General features: G+C 33.8%; 1 protein-coding gene across 2 annotated transcripts in view; it reads right to left on the reverse strand.

The window, feature by feature from the left end:
- Positions 1-7,500, reverse strand: part of LOC137648610 (lactosylceramide 4-alpha-galactosyltransferase-like) — a 135,858-nt gene that overhangs the window by 42,790 nt on the left and 85,568 nt on the right. The window lies entirely within an intron of this gene.

Genomic DNA, 7,500 nt, shown 5'->3' on the forward strand with positions numbered 1-7,500 from the left:
GTAACTGTTACCCCAAGACAGGTAAGAACTTACGGCAAAGATCATCGTGTTAATAGTTTTAGTATTTTCATGAGCCTCAAATATAATGATAATAGTTTTACAACAAATAATTCTCACTTAATAATTGCTTAACTTTAGTTTGACCTAAGTGGGTGTATTACATTTGCTATCCAGTGTTATTATCGGTGTTACTAGAGAGACAAAGACCACATAATTCTTCATCAATGAAAGTCTTTGGACCATCTCACATGCCATCTATTTGTCATCTTCAAAGGCAGCATAAGATTTCAAGAGGCTCATGGGATAGTTGATTTTGCTTCCTTGCTGCCATCACGATGATTAAAGATATGTTATTATCTTTCTTACTTTATCCTGGTAGGCAAACAGGATAACTTGCAAGAAGTCCTGTATGACCTTTCATGTCAGGTTAGCCCATATATATATATATATATATATATATATATATATATATATATATATATATATATATATATATATATATATATATATATATATATATATATATATATATATATATATATATATATATATATATATATATATATATATATATATATATATATATATATATATATATATATATATATATGTATATATTTTTTCAAACTAATATAGATATTCAGCTTGTTCAAAACTTCGGCAAACTTGAATAATTCACCTTCCCCTTCTCCATGATTCGTCACATTGAGTTTTAAGTTAGTTGTAATGTTAAAAATATTACCGTTAAGAGACGACAATTTCTCTTATAAGTTGTTCTAGACGCTCATATGTAATCTTTCCTTTTGTAAATTCGCCAATTATTTCCAAGTTAGCAATTAACATGATTGGAGGGAAGCTGAAATCCCTTCAAGGTTGTGAAAGATATGGTAGAAACCAGACGTGGTTTCAAACAACCATACCCTAAATGCTTGTATAATATGTAATCAATTTCAGTTTAAATCTGTTAACCTTTCCATTAAAACAAAATTTTTATATTAGATTGAAACATACGAATATGTGTGTATGTATGCCACTGTGTTATGCTCTCTTAACACATTTACGTAATTAAGTATAGTTTTGCACAATCGTCATCAAATCCCTCAATCTCCTTGATCCATCTGTTTGTTTGTGCACGTGTGTGTGTTTGTGGAAGGATATTGTAACTGGTGATGCAGATATTCGTAAAATAAACTAGATTCAGTAACTTACTCCTCAATTTGCATTACCTTGCTTAGTTTTTAAGATTAGATTTCTTAAAAATAAATCACCATAATAAATATTAAAAAGAAAGATGAAAACGGTAGAACACAATTCCAGAAATCGTTTTCGCTTTCAGTAACCACTTTTCATTACATATTCATTATCTAAATATCAATTTTTTATTGTTTTTTTTCTATTTAGTTCGTTCCATTCCAGCTATCTTACCTTTGGGATTAAGTCTCAGTATTCTCATTTGTGGATTTTTTTTTTAATTGACTTTCTACAAATTGTCAATTTTTCATATTTCCTTAAATTTTGGGAATTTATACCTTCTTCTATAACTGCATCTTTACAAAACATTAACTTTTTGTTATCAGGTAATTTATTAATCTCTTTAATTAATTTATTTTTATAATCCCGGCTACTTTATTCACTAAACAATCATTTAATTTCACTTCTTTTCGTAATGCATTGCCTTTAAATTTCTCACCCTACATTTAAGAAAAATATTTTCATGAATTCCGTCAGGAGTAACACAAACAAATATTGTTCTTAGATTCATTCTCAGGTAACAAATAACTATTTTCAGTCTTTTTCTAGTAACATATGAATAATTTCCTAACTATATCCACTGCTACCATTTGTAATCTTAATAATTTCCTTCCATTATCTAAATATTTGTATAATTTCTTCTATTAAACATGTTCATTAGAACTATAATTTCCCTCTTTACTCATTTGGAACTTTTCTTTTACATAATTTCCCTCTAAATATCTAATTTTCCTATTTTCTAACAAGTAAACCAGAGTCATTTTTTTTCTTAATCAAGCAACAGTATCATTTACTGGAAAAGACTTTTTTTTCGGTGGCCGATGAATGAATTGGAAAGCTTATTTTCCTCTTGGGTAAGTGACTGAGAGCAACCAACAGTGCATTAGAAACTCAAGTTTTAAAATATCTCCTTTGATGTCTGCTGCTGGAGTTCTGCATCACCTTTTAAGACTTCTCATTGACGGTGAGCATTTCTTTATCAGAGGAAAAATGTTCATGACTGGGTGTTTTTGAATCTTATTTATTCAGAAAACTGTGGTAGTTTAGGCGTGAGCCTTTGGGTTGTAACTGAGAGTCGAGGTGAAGGAAACTAAAGGTTTTTCAACAAAAACAGATTGTATACAAGAACAGGACAAGAAAGTCACAGAAAATGCAAACGAAATAATTCCTGAAAAGACACGCTAAAACAGGTTCTGTTAACAGTGAGGTGTAGAGCAAGATACACACACAAAAAAGAGAATACCGTTAGTGGACGAGCTTGTGTGAAACACCTGCAGTACATGGCTCCTCCCTTAAAAGAAACAAACATGTGAAGTGAACCGACTTGTTCTTAAGAGGTGTGCTGTAGGCGGGTCATTTTGCAGGAGATATGCAGGTTTTAGGCAATCAAAGAAGACCCAGTGTTCTTTGTCACAAATATTTATTAAGAAAGCCATGGTATTGCTATGGATCACAAGGATAGGGACCGTCTAATGGGACGTTAGCGGTGGCTTGCTAGTGTCATTGAGCAGGAAAACGGGCTTTACTAAGTGCAGATCTGTTTGTATGTGTTGCTTACCTAGTGACTTGTAAGGCTCGCAGAATGGAGTAAATTTTCCCACAATGTGACATAGGCATTGGAGATTGTCAGAGGAGTTTGCAGACGGAAAGGAATTCAGCGGGAACGACCAACAGTTGGCATACAACGATGTCCTTGTAATGTGGGTAGGGGACCTACTATGTCTACGTGAATGTGGGCAAAATAATGCTAAGGTTAATAAAAGGTGCCCACTCTTGAATCCGTGTGTCGATATACTTCTGAAGTTTAGCATGAAGTACAGGTGCGAACCCGATCTTTAGCATCCAAAGTAATGCCGTGCCAAATGAACTTTGTCTTCAGTATCTGTGCAGTAGATATGTGCGAGGGATGTAAAAGGCCAGGAATGAAATCAAACACCTATCAGAGCATGGAAGCAGGAATCCATAGTCGTGGTGTACCCATACTGACATCACAGAGGAGGGTGGGGTTGGAGTCGTCTAGGGTAATGTCTTCCCAACGAATGGATGTGCAGGATGTCCTATATGCTTGGTTTTCTAGATCTTTTCTTTGGGCTTCCGTCAAGTCATTGTAATCCAATCCCAGATGAATGGCGGCCAATGTGTTTTCTTGACAGGGTATCTGCAACGAGATGCATTTTCCCAGGAACGTGAGTAAGGGTTCAATTTTATTCAGACATGGCGGAGAAATATCACAGTTGATTGGTGGACCAGGCATCGAACTGTCTAGTGAAGGCGTGCACCAGAGGCATGCGGTCCATACGAATGACGAAGGGCATACCTTCAAAGAAGTGACGAAAGTAAAGGATAGCCAAATACACACCCAGCAATTCGCAGATGAAGGTCAAGTAGCTGGACTTCCACCTTTTGACAGTTTTCTACTGAAGATGGACAATGGGCTGAGCGAGCTTTTGACCAATTGCTTAAGAACTGCACCAATAGCGACGCCGATGGGATTAGTGAAGAGAAGGAGAAGGCCATGAGGAATGGGAAAAGTGAGAGCAGCAGCGTTTAATAGGGCATTCTTTACGTTACAGAAAGCCGCTTCTTCAAGGGCGTAGAGAAGGCAAAAGAGTGGAGGTCGAGCATGGAGCACGTCAGCAATGATTGGGAAGGGGTAGTGATCTGGTTCTGTCTGTATGCTCAGGCATCTGTAATCCATACATAGATGCAAAATTGAATTGAATATAAGATCTAGGCATTAAGTTAAACACTGGGGCATCAACAGCCATTCAGCGCTATATATTATCATTATATTTTTTTTATTATCATTATTATTATTATAATCAGTATTATTATCATTATTATTATTATTATTATTATTATTATTATTATTATTATTATTATTAAAAGCTATGATACAACCCTAGTTGGAAAAGCAAGACGCTATAAACCCAATGGCTCTAACAGGAAAAAATAGCTCAGTGAGGAAAGGAAATAGTAAAATAAATAAACGATATTAATGAAAATTAAAATGAAATATTTTAAATACATTAACAACATTAAAAAGATATCTGGTATATAAACTATAAAAGAACTAATGAAAGCCTGTTCAACATAAAAACATTTGCTGCGAGCTTGAACTTTTGAAGTTCTACTGATTCAACTACCCAATTAGGAAGATCATTCCACAAATTGGTCACAACTGGAATGAAACTTCTAGAGTACTGTGTAATATTGAGCCTTATGATGGAGAACGCCTGACTATTAGAATTAACTGTATATCTAGTATTACTAACTGGATGGAACTACCCGAGAAGATCAGAATGTAAAGGATGTTCAGAATTATAAAAAAAAAAAAAAATATTTTGCAACATGCACAATGAACTAATTGAACTACGGTGCCAGAGATTAATGTCTAGATCAGGAATAAGAAATTTAATAGACTGTAAGTTCCTATCCTATATATTAAGATGAGAATCAGCTGCTGGAGACAAGACAGGAGAACAGTACTCGAAACAAAGTAAAATGAAAGAATTAAAACACTTCTTCAGAATAGATTGATCACCAAAAATCTTGAAAAACTTTCTCAACATGCCAATTGTGTGTGTAATTGAAGTCGACACAGACCTAATGTGTTTCTTAAAAGTAGATTTGCTGTCAAGAATCACACCTAAAACTTTAAAAGGGTTATCCAAGATTAAAAAAACATTATCAATGCTGAGATCCTACTTACACTCATACTTTGGGTTTTGTTAGGATTCAATTTCATACCACATATTTTACCCAAGCACTAATTTTAGCTATATCTCTATTAAGGGATTCAGCCACCTTGGATTTACATTCAGGAGATGGAATTGATGCAAAGAGAGTAGCATCATCTGCATATGCAACAAGCTTGTTTTCTGGACCAAACCACATGTCCTTTGTATATGGTATGAAAAGTAATGGGCCAAGAACACTACCCTGAGGCAGAGGTGGCTCTAGGGTTTCTTGCGCCCTAGGCTAATATTTTAATTTGCGCCCGCACGCCCACCAGCTAGGAGGTCTGGGGTGAGCAGTAGCCAGTAGCTCCCCATAGGATGACATTTGTAGATAGTTTGATTGTAAATCCAGCTACCAAATATTAAGTTGAAATGCATTATGCGCACACATACATACATACATACACACACACATACACACACACACACACACACACACACACATATATATATATATATATATATATATATATATATATATATATATATATATATATATATATATATATATATATATATATATATATATATATATATATATATATATATATATATATATATATATATATATATTGAATCTAGGTTAATGTTTACAACAATTCCATCATTATTTTTTAATATGTAACCATTGCAAGGGTAATTTTGATGCCTATAAAGATATATTAGATCTTTATTGTATTCATAACATTATATTGAAAATAGCATTAAATAGATTAAAACAATGATTTTTGCTTATAATCTATTTTAAAAATTTTTATTTAATAAGGGAAATGTGCATCTGATAGTGAAGTTATGATTGCTTATATAACAAATTAACTATCAATTATACAAATATGAAAATGAATATTTTGAGTTATTAGTTCTTTAAAACTTCAGTCAGGGATAAGAAAATGTAAGTGGTGAAGGAAGCTGACTCATTTTCCTTGCACTTGAGTGTATCCTTAGCTGAAAAAGGGGGAAAAATAAAAAAATGGCCTCTACAACATATTTTTTCATTCATTAATAAAACAAATTTTAAGGAACTAAAATCCCCTAACTAAACTATTAAAATAAATACTAGAATTCAATGTACTGAAAGGAACTGAAGGCTATGTACGTAGAAAACATATATATTAATCTCAGTTATTGAAGAGAATAGGATATTCTCTTCATAACTATGAACTGAATTATTAACAAAAAGACTAGAAATCAAAGTAGTGAGAATAATTAATAATTTGAAGTAAACATGAAGATAACTCAGAAACAATTTTTTAAATTTTATATTATTAGGAACTGTTTACAATTACAACTTTCTATTATAATATAATTGTAACTTTATACTATAATTTATCAATATCTGTCAATGGCAGAAATGAAACATTCAATTTCAGTGAGCACTGAGTCTTTCTAGATTCTTGGCTACAACTACAGATAACTAAAAATGTGCTCTCCGTTCCTTTTTTCTTGGCAAATTCAGCCACTAGATTCTTTAGATCAAATTTCTGTGCGATCTCGTTCTCAATAGAGACCATAGCTAGACCTACAAGTCTTTCTTTTGCCTTACTAGATCGCAAATACGTCTTAATTAATTTTAATTTTGAGAAGCTCCTCTCACCGCTCGCAACAGTAACAGGCAAAATTAGCAGAATGTGCAAGGCAACAAATGTGTTGGGTACACTGTGAACAAGCCTTTGTTCACAAATGAACTTTAAAACATCCAGGGGAGTGACAGTGTCAGGCTGAAGGCGGCCTGCAACTGCCTGAAGTTCATGACACAAGTCAGTGGCGTTTATGTCCTTGCTTTCTCTATCTCGTAGTGCTGTTTCCAGCTTGATGCAATGTTCCATAAGTTGTGCGTTTGTTATCCCATTAAGTGATTTCACATCAAACAGGAAACCAAATGCAGACTTCATCTGCTGCAGTAGCTGAAAACGTTCCAGTACAGAATTGATGGCAACATCGAGTACAGCAAAATAGAAGTTAACTTTAAAGTTCACTTTTGCATTCTGCACTGGTGTGTCTTCTCCTTCATAGTCAAACTGCCTTTACTTTTTCCTAAAACGAACGGAATCTGCAAAAAAACTGGTTCTTTCTCCAAATCATTAGCCAATTCAGTAGCATCAACTAGTACCTTTTCAAACTCTGTATCACTTCTTCTCTCTTCTAGAAACATTCTAGTGCATTCCAGTTGTTTTAATGTTGATGAAATATCATTTTCTTTTGCTTGTAGTTGCTTGCTGGTAATGTTTATTTAAAAAAGAGTGTCATACCAAACGATCAATGAAACCAAGAATTTGAAGGTGGCAATGCCATTTGTAAGAGCTTTAGCTTCTGCACGTGCGGAATTTCCAGATGATCCAAGGAGAGTACAATCTGTTGCCATTTCAGTTAGAGCATCATATATGTCACCAATTTGGTAACGGATGGGTTTTAGTACATCTATCCGACTCTTCCATCGTGTTTCACTCTGAGGTTTTACTGTTAGGCTTTGTACATGACGTTTCAGTACATCTCAACGATGAGTTGAGGC

Source organism: Palaemon carinicauda, chromosome 10 (assembly GCF_036898095.1).
Source record: "Palaemon carinicauda isolate YSFRI2023 chromosome 10, ASM3689809v2, whole genome shotgun sequence".
NCBI classification, from domain to species: Eukaryota; Metazoa; Arthropoda; class Malacostraca; order Decapoda; family Palaemonidae; genus Palaemon; species Palaemon carinicauda.